This window comes from Carya illinoinensis, chromosome 8 (genome assembly GCF_018687715.1).
Source record: "Carya illinoinensis cultivar Pawnee chromosome 8, C.illinoinensisPawnee_v1, whole genome shotgun sequence".
Lineage (NCBI taxonomy): Eukaryota > Viridiplantae > Streptophyta > Magnoliopsida > Fagales > Juglandaceae > Carya > Carya illinoinensis.
The window spans coordinates 17,844,033-17,853,384 of record NC_056759.1 but is presented as its reverse complement, the minus strand read 5'-3'; positions in this window follow the sequence as shown (position 1 = coordinate 17,853,384).

Here is a 9,352-nt window from a genome sequence, read left to right as displayed (position 1 = left end):
TACGTAGAGGTATTCTATTCGGGCAATATGTCTAACTGAACTTGCTCTCATCCGTTAACATCGGAGGAAATGGGAGTGAGGGCTAGGCTGGTGCTATGCCACTCTTTGCTATGGTGGAACGAGTTATGTTTAGGCAACCTTAGGGCTGGACCCACTCTACCCTGCGAGAGGGTCGAGATCGCCTCTAACTCATCCCACCCTTTGGTGCCCTGAGGGGAGGTAATTTGTTCAGGCAATATGTCTGATTGGACCCACTCTTGTCTTTGGTCGATGCCTACGATGATGGTAATGTGTGTCGCTTGTTGAGGATAGACTCGCACTCCACCAAGGAAGGGGTAAAGACACCTCAAATCACACTCTCCCTATTCATTCCCTCTGGGGAGGTAATCATCCCTTTACTGGGACGGGATGGGGTAATGTTCAAGCAGCCTCTGAGCTAGTCCTACTCTCCTCCACAAGGGAGGTTGGTCTAACCCAAGGCTAGATTCACCTGTTGACCCTTACGTGAAGGTAGTCTTTTCGGACAGTATGTCTAACTGAACCTGCTCCCATCTATTGAAGTAGCAGGAAAGGGGAGTGAGGGCTAGGCTGGTGCTGTGCCCACTCTGCGCTGCAGCGGAATGAGGTAATGTTTAGGCAACCTCAGGGTTGGACCCACTCTCCTCTGCAGGAGAGTCGAGATGGCCTCTAGCTCATCCCACCCTTTGGTGCCCAGAGGGGAGGTAATCCATTCAGGCAGTATGTCTGACTTGACCCGCTCCCGTCTTTGGTCAACGCCTATAACGAAGGTCATAGTGTGTCAGGTTGTTTGAGGATAGGCCCACACTCCACTACAGGAGGGGTAGAGCAGTTTTCGGCATTACACTCATCCTTTGTTACCCCGTGGGGAGGTAATCAGTCGATGAAGATTTAGAGTTTAGATGAAGTAATTGTAGCTGAAGACTTGTTTCACTGAGTTCTTGAAAAAGACTAGTGTTTTTCATTAACTAGAGTTCATACAAATTTACAAAATTAGAGGAAAACTTGAGTTGCCTCTTTTCCTTTTCTTTTTATGTGCCCCTCTTCCTCCCCCCAGTCGGGACAGCTTGTGTCATGGTAAGAGCTTGTCGTGGCTTTATAAGAGGTGCAGTGCATACCTATGTTGGGCGTCATTCCTCTCGCCCCTGGCTTTAGCTCTTGCACGTAGCGTTCTTGTGCTGAGACTTGTTCTCCTCGTATCTCTCGCGCCCCTTGGGTTGTTGGGAACTTTACCTTTAGGTGGTAGGCAGAGGTGATTGCCCTTAGTCTATTGAGTGTCGGGCAGCTGATGATGGTGTTGTAGGCGGAATAGGTTCTTACTATCAAGAAGTCAACCATGATCGAGGTGGTGCGAGGAGAGTTTCCCACCAAGACTGATAAGGTGATTGGCCCCATCATTGGACTGCTTCTTCTAAGAAGCCCTTGAGTGGCATTGGGGTTGACAGGAGCTGGGCTGTATCAATTCCCAAGAGGACAAATGCGTCCCAAAACAAGATATATGCCAAGCTGCCATTGTCAATGAGAATCTTTCTGGTGGTGAAGTTCATGATCTGCATGGTGACTACTAATGCGTTATCATGCGGATAGAAGACTCCCTTCTCGTTGGCTTCTCCAAATGAGATTATGGGAGTGGGCTCGCTCCTAGGGTACTTGGTGGGGCGATAGGAGGCTGAGTACACCTCCTGATAGTGAGCTCCTCTTGCGTGGGCTTTCCTTACGGATGAAATAGCGCCCCCACTAATGAAACCTCCCCCAATGGTGTGGATTTCTCTTGCGGGTGGTACCTCTTGTCGCGGTTGTTGTTATGGGATGTGCGGTGGCTCTCCTGCTTTTTCTACTGACAACCCCTGTCGAGATTCCTTTCCTAGGAACATCCCCTCCGTTGTTGTTTCGCTTGTCAAGGTGGAGGTTATCAAGGTGGTGCTCGATCCCCCCAATATGAACGGCAATGCCTGGTGCTGTGGGTGGTTGACTAATGATAAGTACAGTAACGACGCTCTACTGGGTAGGTTTTTAGGTTCTCGTCTTCCCTCTACTTGACGCTGAGGAGGAAAGCGGTAGGGCACCTTCTCGCCAACTCATCGAAATTTTCAATGGAGCCATGCTCTAGGGAGCCAAACCATGTCCCTGCTGGTCCCCTCAAAGTCAACAAGAAGGCTCTGCAGGCCACCTCCCTAGGAAACCTATGCAACATCATGTGAGCCCTAAAAGTTTCAAAGTACTCAACTAGGTCCCAGGTCCAGTCATACACCTCCATGGGTGGAACCTAGAATTTTGGTGGTAACAGGACCACCATTACCTTTACGCTGTAGGGCAAGCCCGTACTAACAAGTAGTTGGACCACTGTAGATGAGTTGCCCATCTTTCTCATCACTTCCTCATACTTTCCCTTGAGGTTGCATAGTTCATCTTGCATACACATCCTCTCTTCTTGTTCATTATCTCCTTCCTCTTCCCTCTGAGACTCTTGGTGCTCGATGTCACTTGGTTCTCCTTGTTGCGTTGACTCTCGGAGGTTATCTTTGAGAGCTTGGTTTTCTTTGCGGAGAGCGTCCATCTTGTTGGTGAGCCTCTCAATGAGCTGTTCCTTGGCGGCCAACCTTGTCTCCATGTTACCTGAGGATTCTTCTTCTTGGTCCCGTACTAGCTGAGAATTGGTTTTCACAGGCATACGAAAGACACGTTTTCTTTTGAAATTATTTTGGATCCCACAGACAGTTCCAACTATTAATTGCGTGTTTCGTACACCTTTGGGTCGGGCTCTCAGCGGTCTAAGTCTTCTACTTACAAGGCCTACAGTAAGAAAAATGAAATTGGGAAGAGTGGCCCTAGGGTGGCCCGAGTAGCTTCCAATGCCTAAGTCAATAATGGCTTAATAGAAAGTAAGATAAGTCAAAGTGAATACAGAACTTTGCAGGGAGATTCAATCAGAGAGAAAGCCGATCCCTTTACTTGAATATTGAGGGACTTTATATACCCAACCCAGGGGATCAGATGGCCATACCCTGCTGCCAGGGGGAAGGGAAATTCTCTCTGAGCTCCCTCTACCTGATGTTAGGCTTACTTGGCATAAGGGGAACCTACTTGATGTTAGGCTTGCACTATCCCCCATGGGCCTCAGGCCCCGACAAAAATACTCCCCAACAACCATATAGATTCCACCTCTTAGAGTTCTAGCTCATTCATGTATCAACTCTTGGAATTTCTAAATTCATGAATGTATTTGGTTAATTCATTTATCACAATTTCATATTCCTTATCCTCTTATGCCTATAAAATAGTATCTTGAGGATCATTTGTACAATAGGAGAAACTAGAAGTGAATAATATTGAGGCCCTGAAGAGCTAAGTTTATATTACAATATTTCTATTCTCATACTATTTCTCTTTAATTTCCCAACACATTCTTATTAATATCACTCTATACTGGACTCATTCTATACTAATAATAATGAAAAAAATTATTAATGACGATTATATGTGTGACTCGTTGATCACAATGTTGAATTCATCCAATGGGAAGTGCCATTAGGCTAATTTTAGCTCTTGAAGCCCTTTTTCAATTATTTGGTCTAGTAAAATAGTTTAATATAAAGAGAGAGTTATAGTATCAAATGATGGATTATTCTTATGTGTCTCTCTTTCTAAAATGTTGAAAGGTCGATGATTTACTTAATCTGTATGATATAAAAATCTTATTCTAACCTAAAATTTGACCTTAGGATCCATTTAAAATTTTCCAAAATTTCTAGTAATAAAAAAAATCATTAATCAATTAATACTTTGAGATGTATAGATCAACTCTCTTGATAGGAGATTGAGTTGGGTTTGGTGTGATGCATAAGTAGGATTGAACAGTGTCCATTCAACATATATAAAATGATGGCAACCGAATGATTCCTTCCTTCTATGGTAGGCAGAATTTGATTTTGAACTACTTTTAAATTGGGAAGGGACATATGTGGTGCCCATCACCAATAAAATAAATTGAAACAAAGGCTTGAAAAAGACTTTAGTAAGTCAAAAAGACTCCCGTAATTATGTTGATTCAAACTTAGTCCACAAGTATTACCCCCCCACCTTTGATGACAAGGAACATGAGAACTCTCTCTTTCTCCAAAGTTGTCCCATGTAACGGCCTCGTGAGGGTCCACTTTAATATTACAAAAAAAAAAAAAAAAAAGATTGATATGGTTATATATTTAATATTTGGAAGGCAAAAGTGGTGCATTTAGGTGCAATCTGAATAGTAAAATGAGATGAGATGATTTTAGATAAAAATTAAAAGTTGAATAAAATATTATTAGATGAGATGATTTGATTCGACTTATATACACTTGTATAGCTTTATATCCATTTTTTTTTATAATATTGTTTTTAACTTTAGAAAGATAAAATGAAGAGGGATTGGCCATCCACTAATTATTTGAATTTGGATTTTTACATATTTATTTTGTATTAAAAAAATATCTTGCATTGCAATCAATTATTAATAGTCTGATAATCTGATAGCATATGATCCGGTTCTATAAATGAGAAACCTGGCTTCAAACCCCCACTCCCATATATAAGAATATATATATATATATATATATTAATACTGTCTCTTCTTAAGTTATGTTTGATTCCTTATTAATTAATTTTTCTCTGTTCCTTAAATTGACGCATTGTAAATAGATCCTTTCATTTCCACTTTAACTAATCTCTCAAAAGCATTAACATTGTAAATCTAGCAGAAATTAATAATGACAAGAAATAATGAAGTTTAGGAGCATTTAACTCTAGTTGTAAAAACATTTTAATACGGGAAAACATCATTTTGCACCTCCAAATTATTACTAACCTTCTGTCAAATTGTGTGTGGAAATATTATTTTAATATTATTCTAACTACAATATTTTTAATTTACACCAAGTAAAGAGAAACCCTAGTTTTGTTGAGCTAATTGTCTAAAATGCCCTTATTTGAAATGTAAAAACCTCCAAACTATCCTTAAGTAGAATGGATTATTAAAAACAAAATAAAACTAAAATTAATAAAGCTAAAACAATAAGTAACAATAACAATAAATAATATTAAAATGTTAATGACAGATAAAAAAACATTTGCAGATGACAATATAGCATAATAGCATGCGTAATTACATAGCACGTCTTATGTAATTAAAAAGCATGTACGTACTACATTATTAACCGATTCAAAACTTGCTACTAAAGGGCTGCCAAGAATGGGCTTTGCATACTATAGTAATTAAAAAACTTTGTTTACTTGGTATAGAAGTGTATGTTCATACTATTTACCTCATTGTGCTAATCCAATAATTCAATCATGTAATTGATCACTTATAAAAGTTCAAATTTGAAACTTGACGTTAAAATTTTATCTTTGAACGTTAGTTATCAATAGTTTGGTCATGAAGAGATATATATACGTTTGGACGATTACAACTGTAATAGTTCGATAGAAATTTAATTGTAGAATTTTTATAGGCTTTAGGAACCATGTAAAAATTTCATAAGTTTTTACGAATAAACCGTTTGCGTAAGTTTTAGTCTATCAACATAATCAGTGTTACCATCTACTGTGGTGCCAGAAGCATGATTTTATTTATTTGGTATAGTTAAAAGTGTTAGAATTTGATCCGGCTCCGTAAGTTTTCATAAATCGACTAATCGCATAGCTTTTAATCTGTCAACATAGTGTTATCACTCCTATGGTGCTAGAAATGTGATTTTAATTATTTGAGATAGTTAGAAGTGTCAGAATACATTATGGTCTGCGCCACTAGACTCAATTGATTATTTAGGATTTTATAATGCAATAACTCATTTTTATAATTTCGAACAAAATATTTGTTTGAAACTGTGAATTTATTTTTAGGGACACTTTTGGGTTGAGTTTTGGCAAACGATTTTCACTGTACGTTAATATGAGTATTTAGGATTTTTCAGTACTAAGTTTATTATGTATTTTTTTGAGTGAATAGTTACCTCGATAAGCGTACTAAGTATAGTGTTTTCAAACTCACAGTGTGAAATGTCTAAATTAAGTTAGAGAAGTTTTATTGGGACACTTAACAAGATCTTAGCTACACATAGTGAATAGTATTAGACACTCGGCACAAAAAAGAACTATTAGATGGATTTGTGAAGGAAATTAAGGTGTGAGATCATGCCACCTAAGCAAAACTTTTTTTTCATCTAATTAACCATATTATCCCAGACCAAAATGGGTTTCAACCTTAGTAAGACCCTAAATGGTTGGAATCTAATTGAAACTCCAAAAACTTGGCTAAAAATCGAAACCCTAAACGGTTTCCCTAAACCCTAAAGTTGCCCTCCAAACCCTTTTTTATTCGATTTTTAGCGTTGTGTTTAATCACTTGATTAAATAACTTTCACATGCAAATGAATTCATCAAATCATTGTTATGAAATCATTATCCAACCTTTTAAACCTTGGAAATTTGATTGGGCCAAGAAAAATTGGATTTAGGCTTGATAGCATCTCAAACCCTAACCAAACCCCTTCTAAACCCTAAATTGAAGTCCACTTGGTTGAGGCCCACCAAGGCCCATGAATTTGGCCACTTGGCAAAACTTCTTGAAGAAATTTCCTCCCCCACATAGCAGACCATCCACTGCCCTTGGCTGCACCCAATAGTGCCTTGATGTGATGGAGAAATCCACTTCATCAACCTCCATACCTCACAGCTTCTGCAGGCAGTCCTTTCCCCTCACTATTCTCCACTTTATGTCACATAGCCATTTCCAATCAAGGGTCATTCAAGCCCATATCTTCTCCCTCCAGAAGTCTAGAGTCGTACAAGATACACTTATTTCCCTTTAATCACTTTTTCATCCCGTTCTTAGAGAGAAACCCAAAAGAGTTCTCTCGGGCAAATTTTTGGGTTTTTTTGTTTGGATACTTTTGACCCCTTGTAAATATTTTCACACGATGATTTATTCATAAAAGTTGTTCTTCTTTGAGTATAGTTTTTGTTGATGTATTATTCGTATCATTTTGTAGTCATTTGGTTGGTCAAAAGTATTTTTAACCATGGTAAGGTCATTTTGGGCATGAAAATGGAGAGTATGTTATGTTTTGGAATTTTTGATCAAGCTAATGGACATATCTTGGTCCGAAAACTTTTATGGATTGTTGTTAGCCTGTTGTTAAGAGTTTTCATTAAGGTTTTGTTGCATGACTAAAGCTTTTTGATGATATATTTTCTTAGATCTAGAAACTTGAAAACTGGAAGTGGAAAAACAGTTTTTATTTGGAGAAAGTTTGAATATTTCGTTGTTTGATCTTACTCTAAAAGCTTTGATATTTTTTATATGATGATTCAAAGTCTCTTATTTTCATGTTAGGATGCTCTTTTGAAGATATTTAATATTAGTTTTAAATATATGATTTTTCTATGCAAGAGGATTTCGGTTAGGCCTAAGATTAGATATTTTTGGATTAGATCCATGTTTTATTGATTTTTAGCCGTGTGATTTTAAGTTTGTTGGCTGAATATTTTTTAGGACACATTTTTAAACCATGTGATGCTTTATTTTGAAGATTTCACCTTCTTAAGCCATTGATCAAGAGATTTAAACTAAAATCAATTCAAAGAAAAATACGCAAAGGAAAAGAAAAATAATGTTCGAAGATCAAATTAATGGGAAAGAAAATTTTTAGGAAATCGATTTCACCTAATCCCTCACTATGCTTTACGCATCTAACTAATTGAATTTAATTATCTCAGTTTGTTAGCAAAAATATAAATCATCCAAAAACCTCTTTCTATAGTCAATTGGAAATTATCCTTGTTCATCATTTTACACAAAAGTATGCAAATTAATAAAGCAAGAAAGCAATAAGACTAATGATTTTAATACTATATAGGTTCATACAAGTCTTTCGATCTCGATATTTACCGGCCTATGTCGAAATATTCAATATCTATCCTATAATTCCCTTTTTTGATAGCAAATCATAATATTAAAATCATCTAATTAATGACCAATTAGTTAGAAGCAATAAACTTAGAATAAATCAGACAAACAAAGAAAAAATTACTCTAAATTAGCATAGAAAATCAACATAGTTCGGAATTAGATTACATTATTTTTCTAAAATAAAGAATATTTAGTACATGCTAAAAGTTAAATTCAATATAAACAAATTCACCATATTTTTTTTGAAAATAATGGAAGAAAAATAAATACTGAAAAGTGTTCCTCGCAATCGCAACTCTCAATCACAGCAGTATCTTTGCAGTCGCAACTCGTCTTCCAAACCACAGTAAATTAAATTAATTGCCGTCGCCTTTTCGTCCGTGCTAGAAAAACAAGAGTCAAAACCTGCTGTGCCCACTCAAAACAGAAGAAACCGCTCCGTTACTTTTGGATCCGCAAGCCGCATCTCATATCAGAACAATTCAAATAAAAAATCTACTGCGTTCCGTCTTGATCCCGCATGCGTGCATCTCTCCAAGTGAAGCCCTTGCGTCTCGCTACGTCCTAATCCAAAATGGCCCATTCCGTAAAACTCCTCTCCACTCCTACGTACATTTGTGCTAGCCAAAAGAAATCCAAACCAACTGCTACCTTTTGCACCAAGTGACCAAGTCGAACCATCATAACTTTTGCCAATTAATTTATTCCCATGCACGTCCCACGTGGTAAGTTAAACCAATAGATAGAATGAAGTCTGGACTTACCACATCATCTTCTCTTTTTTTAATTTGATGAATACTTTTTTTTATTTTATTTTTTTATTCACTTTTTCTCATTTGGTAGTTAGATGCCAATAGAGTAGATCCAAATCACTTCTCTTTTTCGACATCACTTCCTTTTAAATTTAGAAATTTTTTTCTATCTTTAGTATCTTCAAAAATACTGGTGATCAACTCTTATATTTAAATAAATCTTCATTTAGATCTAAGAGTTCTTACATGATAGGTTTCTAAAATTTGGATCTTCATTTTCTTCAAATCTGAAATAAAATTTAAATAACAACAATGAAGCCTAAAATAACAAAAAATAAATAAAATTAAACTAAAGTTTAAAGTTAAGAAGTGATAAAATGTGACACCCCCAAATCCCCACGCACGGACACGGAGAAATCGAGATGTCCGGATGATGACATCCCGGGTCACCACCCTAACAACGTGTGCTAAGTGTGTGCAAAAGCAACAATGTGCACGAGAAATACGCAGCGAAAAGCAAGTCAATAACTAAGTACCAGAATTTTTCTTGTTTAATACAAAACTATTCCAAAACGTACATAAATAAAATATTACAAAACACGCATATAATATAATATCAAATACAAAGCATAAC